The following is a 9337-nucleotide window of genomic DNA, read 5'->3' on the forward strand; positions in this document are numbered from 1 at the left end:
AAGAGACTTTCGTTTGAAAGATGGGGGATATCACATTGGGAAACCCATAAGTTACGATGTGTTTACTTTGACGCATATATTGCGGGGAACCCAAATGCTATTTTACGCAACGGGTTAAGAAATTATTTTGACTCAATATATCCGAATATTGGACTTCGTGATTTAGAAAAAGCGGCTAACATGCAACATAAAGAAGCATGTTATGCTTACGGATTAGTAATGTTCGCTTCTCACCAAAGTGAGAACAAGAACATCGGGCTACAACTATTAAACAAAACGTTTCCACAAGTGACGGAGTCGGTAATTGGGGTAAGAAATGAGGTTTTTAGATTATTACGGGACTGTTGGACAATACGTAACCCTCGTCCCTTTGATGACGTTACAACACGCTGTCTTATCAACGGCCATAACGGTTATGTTGCACAAGACCAAGGATGGGAAGTAGTCCTAGTAAAACCAGAATGCATGACTTGTTTCTGGACGTATGAATTACGTGTCTTTATTGCCTTTGCTGAACGACTTGTGTACTAGCTAGAATTGTCTTCACAACTATCTTGTATCAAAGTTATTGTGTGCTATATTTCATGCTTTATGTAAAATAAGCGGTATTGTAAGTTTGTAAAATATTGTATAAAAGTTTGAACGCGAAATATTATTATAATCAGTTTTTCATATAGAATTGTAGTAGTTAAATTGTATATTAGCTACTAAGTATGAACTTAACGGGTAGGTACTACCCGAATTTAAACTTATAAAACGCTAATATGAAGAAAAAGCTTTTATAAATGAGTTCATATTATGCTACGAAATACTATTAACTACTCTTAATATTCTGTATGATTAACTTGTTCCATTTAACTATTTTGAAGGAAATGGCACCGACTACTCGACACACCGTGAATATGAATGAAGAGGAATTCCGTACTTTTCTAGCTTCAAACATAGCCGCAGTACAGGCTGCGCTACATACCAACAATAACCTTGGATCTAGCAGTACAGGAAATCGTGTAGGATGCACCTACAAAGAATTCACTGCCTGCAAACCTTTGGAATTTGATGGAACCGAAGGACCGATCGGATTGAAACGGTGGACCGAGAAGGTTGAATCGGTGTTTGCCATAAGTAAGTGTACTGAAGAGGACAAAGTGAAGTACGCTACGCATACCTTCACAGGTTCTGCGTTAACATGGTGGAATACCTATCTAGAGCAAGTGGGACAAGATGATGCGTACGCACTACCGTGGTCAGCATTCAAGCACTTGATGAACGAGAAGTACCGTCCCAGAACCGAGGTCAATAAGCTCAAGACAGAACTTAGAGGGTTACGAACCCAAGGATTTGATATTACCACGTACGAAAGACGATTCACAGAATTGTGCCTATTGTGTCCGGGAGCATTCGAAGATGAGGAAGAGAAGATCGACGCGTTTGTGAAAGGATTACCGGAAAGAATCCAAGAAGATATAAGTTCACACGAGCCCGCCTCCATACAACAGGCATGTAGAATGGCTCACAAACTAGTGAACCAGATTGAAGAAAGAATTAAAGAACAGACTGCTGAAGAGGCCAATGTGAAGCAAGTCAAAAGAAAGTGGGAGGAAAACGGTGATAAGAATCACCAATACAACAACAACAGCAATTACAACAATAATCGCAACAATTATCCCAACAATCGCAACATCAATCGCAACTACAACAAACGGCCCAACAACAACAACAACAACAACAACAACCACAGCAACTACAACAATCATCCCAACAACAATAATAACCGCAACAACAACAACAATCAGAAGCAACTATGCCAAAGGTGTGAAAAGAATCACTCGGGGTTCTGCACCAAATTTTGCAACAAGTGTAAAAGAAATGGTCATAGCGCGGCGAAGTGTGAGGTCTACGGACCAGGGGTTAATAGAACGAAAGGAACAAATGGTGTCGGAACGAGTAATGGCGGAGCAAGTAGTGTCGGAGCAAGTTATGCCAATGTAGTTTGTTATAAATGTGGAAAACCAGGCCACATTATTAGAAATTGCCCGAACCAGGAGAACACGAATGGACAAGGCCGTGGAAGAGTTTTCAATATTAATGCGGTAGAGGCACAGGAAGACCCGGAGCTTGTTACGGGTACGTTTCTTATTGACAATAAATCTGCTTACGTTTTATTTGATTCGGGTGCGGATAGAAGCTATATGAGTAGAGATTTTTGTGCTAAATTAAGTTGTCCATTGACGCCTTTGGATAGTAAATTTTTACTCGAATTAGCAAATGGTAAATTAATTTCAGCAGATAATATATGTCGGAATCGAGAAATTAAACTGGTTAGCGAAACATTTAAGATTGATTTGATACCAGTAGAGTTAGGGAGTTTTGATGTGATAATCGGTATGGACTGGTTGAAAGAAGTGAAAGCGGAGATCGTTTGTTACAAAAATGCAATTCGCATTATACGAGAAAAAGGAAAACCCTTAATGGTGTACGGAGAAAAGGGCAACACGAAGCTACATCTTATTAGTAATTTGAAGGCACAAAAACTAATAAGAAAAGGTTGCTATGCTGTTCTAGCACACGTCGAGAAAGTACAAACTGAAGAAAAGAGCATCAATGATGTTCCCATTGCAAAAGAATTTCCCGATGTATTTCTGAAAGAATTACCGAGATTACCCCCATATCGATCCGTTGAATTTCAAATAGATCTTGTACCAGGAGCTGCACCAATAGCTCGTGCTCCTTACAGACTCGCACCCAGCGAGATGAAAGAACTGCAAAGCCAATTACAAGAACTTTTAGAGCGTGGTTTCATTCGACCAAGCACATCACCGTGGGGAGCTCCTGTTTTGTTTGTCAAGAAGAAAGATGGTACATTCAGGTTGTGTATCAACTACCGAGAGTTGAACAAACTTACCATCAAGAACCGCTACCCACTACCGAGAATCGACGACTTATTTGATCAACTACAAGGCTCGTCTGTTTATTCAAAGATTGACTTACGTTCCGGGTATCATCAAATGCGGGTGAAAGAAGATGATATTCCAAAGACTGCTTTCAGAACACGTTACGGTCATTACGAGTTTATGGTCATGCCGTTTGGTTTAACTAATGCACCAGCTGGGTTCATGGACCTTATGAACCGAGTGTGTGGACCATACCTTGACAAGTTTGTCATTGTTTTCATTGATGACATACTTATTTACTCAAAGAATGACCAAGAACACGGTGAACATTTGAGAAAGGTGTTAGAAGTATTGAGGAAGGAAGAATTGTACGCTAAGTTTTCAAAGTGTGCATTTTGGTTGGAAGAAGTTCAATTCCTCGGTCACATAGTGAACAAAGAAGGTATTAAGGTGGATCCGGCAAAGATAGAAACTGTTAAAAAGTGGGAAACCCCGAAAACTCCGAAACACATACGCCAGTTTTTAGGACTAGCTGGTTACTACAGAAGGTTCATCCAAGACTTTTCCAGAATAGCAAAACCCTTGACTGCATTAACGCATAAAGGGAAGAAATATGAATGGAATGATGAACAAGAGAAAGCGTTTCAGTTATTGAAGAAAAAGCTAACTACGGCACCTATATTGTCATTGCCTGAAGGGAATGATGATTTTGTGATTTATTGTGACGCATCAAAGCAAGGTCTCGGTTGTGTATTAATGCAACGAACGAAGGTGATTGCTTATGCGTCTAGACAATTGAAGATTCACGAACAAAATTATACGACGCATGATTTGGAATTAGGCGCGGTTGTTTTTGCATTAAAGACTTGGAGGCACTACTTATATGGGGTCAAAAGTATTATATATACCGACCACAAAAGTCTTCAACACATATTTAATCAGAAACAACTGAATATGAGGCAGCGTAGGTGGATTGAATTATTGAATGATTACGATTTTGAGATTCGTTACCACCCGGGGAAGGCAAATGTGGTAGCCGATGCCTTGAGCAGGAAGGACAGAGAACCCATTCGAGTAAAATCTATGAATATAATGATTCATAATAACATTACTACTCAAATAAAGGAGGCGCAACAAGGAGTTTTAAAAGAGGGAAATTTAAAGGATGAAATACCCAAAGGATCGGAGAAGCATCTTAATATTCGGGAAGACGGAACCCGGTATAGGGCTGAAAGGATTTGGGTACCAAAATTTGGAGATATGAGAGAAATGGTACTTAGAGAAGCTCATAAAACCAGATACTCAATACATCCTGGAACGGGGAAGATGTACAAGGATCTCAAGAAACATTTTTGGTGGCCGGGTATGAAAGCCGATGTTGCTAAATACGTAGGAGAATGTTTGACGTGTTCTAAGGTCAAAGCTGAGCATCAGAAACCATCAGGTCTACTTCAACAACCCGAAATCCCGGAATGGAAATGGGAAAACATTACCATGGATTTCATCACTAAATTGCCAAGGACTGCAAGTGGTTTTGATACTATTTGGGTAATAGTTGATCGTCTCACCAAATCAGCACACTTCCTACCAATAAGAGAAGATGACAAGATGGAGAAGTTAGCACGACTGTATTTGAAGGAAGTCGTCTCCAGACATGGAATACCAATCTCTATTATCTCTGATAGGGATGGCAGATTTATTTCAAGATTCTGGCAGACATTACAGCAAGCATTAGGAACTCGTCTAGACATGAGTACTGCCTATCATCCACAAACTGATGGGCAGAGCGAAAGGACGATACAAACGCTTGAAGACATGCTACGAGCATGTGTTATTGATTTCGGAAACAGTTGGGATCGACATCTACCGTTAGCAGAATTTTCCTACAACAACAGCTACCATTCAAGCATTGAGATGGCGCCGTTTGAAGCACTTTATGGTAGAAAGTGCAGGTCTCCGATTTGTTGGAGTGAGGTGGGGGATAGACAGATTACGGGTCCGGAGATTATACAAGAAACTACCGAGAAGATCATCCAAATTCAACAACGGTTGAAAACCGCCCAAAGTCGACAAAAGAGCTACGCTGACATTAAAAGAAAAGATATAGAATTTGAAATTGGAGAGATGGTCATGCTTAAAGTTTCACCTTGGAAAGGCGTTGTTCGATTTGGTAAACGAGGGAAATTAAATCCAAGGTATATTGGACCATTCAAGATTATTGATCGTGTCGGACCAGTAGCTTACCGACTTGAGTTACCTCAACAACTCGCGGCTGTACATAACACTTTCCACGTCTCGAATTTGAAGAAATGTTTTGCTAAAGAAGATCTCACTATTCCGTTAGATGAAATCCAAATCAACGAAAAACTCCAATTCATCGAAGAACCCGTCGAAATAATGGATCGTGAGGTTAAAAGACTTAAGCAAAACAAGATACCAATTGTTAAGGTTCGATGGAATGCTCGTAGAGGACCCGAGTTCACCTGGGAGCGTGAAGATCAGATGAAGAAGAAATACCCGCATCTATTTCCAGAAGATTCGTCAACACCTTCAACAGCTTAAAATTTCGGGACGAAATTTATTTAACGGGTAGGTACTGTAGTGACCCGAACTTTTCCATGTTTATATATATTAATTGAGATTGATATTTACATGATTAAATGTTTCCAACATGTTAAGCAATCAAACTTGTTAAGACTTGATTAATTGAAATAGGTTTCATATAGACAATTGACCACCCAAGTTGACCGGTGATTCACGAACGTTAAAACTTGTAAAAAAACTATATGATGACATATATATGGTTATATATATAGTTAACATGATATTATGATAAGTAAACATATCATTAATTATATTAACAATGAACTACATATGTAAAAACAAGACTACTAACTTAATGATTTTGAAACGAGACATATATGTAACGTTTATCGTTGTAACGACATTTAATGTATATATATCATATTAAGAGATATTCGCACATCATAATATCATGATAATATAATAATTTAAAATCTCTTTTGATATTATAAACATTGGGTTAACAACATTTAACAAGATCGTGAACCTAAAGGTTTCAAAACAACACTTACATGTAACGACTAACGATGACTTAACGACTCAGTTAAAATGTATATACATGTAGTGTTTTAATATGTATTTATACACTTTTGAAAGACTTCAATACACTTATCAAAATACTTCTACTTAACAAAAATGCTTACAATTACATTCTCGTTCAGTTTCATCAACAATTCTACTCGTATGCACCCGTATTCGTACTCGTACAATACAAAGCTTTTAGATGTATGTACTATTGGTATATACACTCCAATGATCAGCTCTTAGCAGCCCATGTGAGTCACCTAACACATGTGGGAACCATCATTTGGCAACTAGCATGAAATATCTCATAAGATTACAAAAATATGAGTAATCATTCATGACTTATTTACATGAAAACAAAATTACATATCCTTTATATCTAATCCATACACCAACGACCAAAAACACCTACAAACACTTTCATTCTTCAATTTTCTTCATCTAATTGAACTCTCTCAAGTTCTATCTTCAAGTTCTAAGTGTTCTTCATAAATTCCAAAAGTTCTAGTTTCATAAAATCAAGAATACTTTCAAGTTTGCTAGCTCACTTCCAATCTTGTAAGGTGATCATCCAACCTCAAGAAATCTTTGTTTCTTACAGTAGGTTATCATTCTAATACAAGGTAATAATCATATTCAAACTTTGGTTCAATTTCTATAACTATAACAATCTTATTTCAAGTGATGATCTTACTTGAACTTGTTTTCGTGTCATGATTTTGCTTCAAGAACTTTGAGCCATCCAAGGATCCATTGAAGCTAGATCTATTTTTCTCTTTTCCAGTAGGTTCATCCAAGGAACTTAAGGTAGTAATGATGTTCATAACATCATTCGATTCATACATATAAAGCTATCTTATTCGAAGGTTTAAACTTGTAATCACTAGAATATAGTTTAGTTAATTCTAAACTTGTTCGCAAACAAAAGTTAATCCTTCTAACTTGACTTTTAAAATCAACTAAACACATGTTCTATATCTATATGATATGCTAACTTAATGATTTAAAACCTGGAAACACGAAAAACACCGTAAAACCGGATTTACGCCGTCGTAGTAACACCGCGGGCTGTTTTGGGTTAGTTAATTAAAAACTATGATAAACTTTGATTTAAAAGTTGTTATTCTTAGAAAATGATTTTTATTATGAACATGAAACTATATCCAAAAATTATGGTTAAACTCAAAGTGGAAGTATGTTTTCTAAAATGGTCATCTAGACGTCGTTCTTTCGACTGAAATGACTACCTTTACAAAAACGACTTGTAACTTATTTTTTCGACTAGAAACCTATACTTTTTTTGTTTAGATTCATAAAATAGAGTTCAATATGAAACCATAGCAATTTGATTCACTCAAAACGGATTTAAAATGAAGAAGTTATGGGTAAAACAAGATTGGATAATTTTCCTCATTTTAGCTACGTGAAAATTGGTAACAAATCTATTCCAACCATAACTTAATCAACTTGTATTATATATTATGTAATCTTGAGATACCATAGACACGTATACAATGTTTCGACCTATCATGTCGACACATCTATATATATTTCGGAACAACCATAGACACTCTATATGTGAATGTTGGAGTTAGCTATACAGGGTTGAGGTTGATTCCAAAATATATATAGTTTGAGTTGTGATCAATACTGAGATACGTATACACTGGGTCGTGGATTGATTCAAGATAATATTTATCGATTTATTTCTGTACATCTAACTGTGGACAACTAGTTGTAGGTTACTAACGAGGACAGCTGACTTAATAAACTTAAAACATCAAAATATATTAAAAGTGTTGTAAATATATTTTGAACATACTTTGATATATATGTATATATTGTTATAGGTTCGTGAATCAACCAGTGGCCAAGTCTTACTTCCCGACGAAGTAAAAATCTGTGAAAGTGAGTTATAGTCCCACTTTTAAAATCTAATATTTTTGGGATGAGAATACATGCAGGTTTTATAAATGATTTACAAAATAGACACAAGTACGTGAAACTACATTCTATGGTTGAATTATCGAAATCGAATATGCCCCTTTTTATTAAGTCTGGTAATCTAAGAATTAGGGAACAGACACCCTAATTGACGCGAATCCTAAAGATAGATCTATTGGGCCTAACAAACCCCATCCAAAGTACCGGATGCTTTAGTACTTCGAAATTTATATCATATCCGAAGGGTGTCCCGGAATGATGGGGATATTCTTATATATGCATCTTGTTATTGTCGGTTACCAGGTGTTCACCATATGAATGATTTTTATCTCTATGTATGGGATGTGTATTGAAATATGAAATCTTGTGGTCTATTGTTACGATTTGATATATATAGGTTAAACCTATAACTCACCAACATTTTTGTTGACGTTTCAAGCATGTTTATTCTCAGGTGATTATTAAGAGCTTCCGCTGTCGCATACTTAAATAAGGACAAGATTTGGAGTCCATGCTTGTATGATATTGTGTAAAAACTGCATTCAAGAAACTTATTTTGTTGTAACATATTTGTATTGTAAACCATTATGTAATGGTCGTGTGTAAACAGGATATTTTAGATTATCATTATTTGATGATCTACGTAAAGCTTTTTAAACCTTTATTGATGAAATAAAGGTTATGGTTTGTTTAAAAATGAATGCAGTCTTTGAAAAACGTCTCATATAGAGGTCAAAACCTCGCAACGAAATCAATTAATATGGAACGTTTTTAATCAATAAGAACGGGACATTTCAAATCGCCGGTCAACTTGGGTGGTCAATTGTCTATATGAAACATATTTTAATTAATCAAGTCTTAACAAGTTTGATTGCTTAACATGTTGGAAACATTTAATCATGTAAATATCAATCTCAATTAATATATATAAACATGGAAAAGTTCGGGTCACTACACATTGCCAAGCTAAATCAAGCACGACGTCGTGCATTTGAAAAAATTATGACTTCTCAGAAAATCAATGTCTGTTCCTGTCACTTCACTTTTTGTGCAATATGTATATATAGGGGGTACCATGTCTACTCCATGCCCTGGTACCCAGATGTTGGGTAGGAAAGTGCATGCTACTAGAGGTTGCCTAGCGAAGCCGGAGAGCGATTACGAGTAACGAGTGACCCTATAACAAGTAACGAGTGACCCTATAACACGAAGCTAAACACCAAGTCGTGGCCCCAAAAACTAAGTCGTGACCGAGAAATAATAGCCACGGCCTGGTCGTCACCTAGCAAACCAAGTCGCGACTTGGTTTTCTAGGCCACTGCCAAGCTAAATCTAAGTCGCGACTCGGATTTTTAGCCCATTGCCAATCTAAATCAAGCACGACGCCGTAATTT

Source organism: Rutidosis leptorrhynchoides, chromosome 11 (assembly GCF_046630445.1).
Source record: "Rutidosis leptorrhynchoides isolate AG116_Rl617_1_P2 chromosome 11, CSIRO_AGI_Rlap_v1, whole genome shotgun sequence".
Classification (NCBI taxonomy): domain Eukaryota; kingdom Viridiplantae; phylum Streptophyta; class Magnoliopsida; order Asterales; family Asteraceae; genus Rutidosis; species Rutidosis leptorrhynchoides.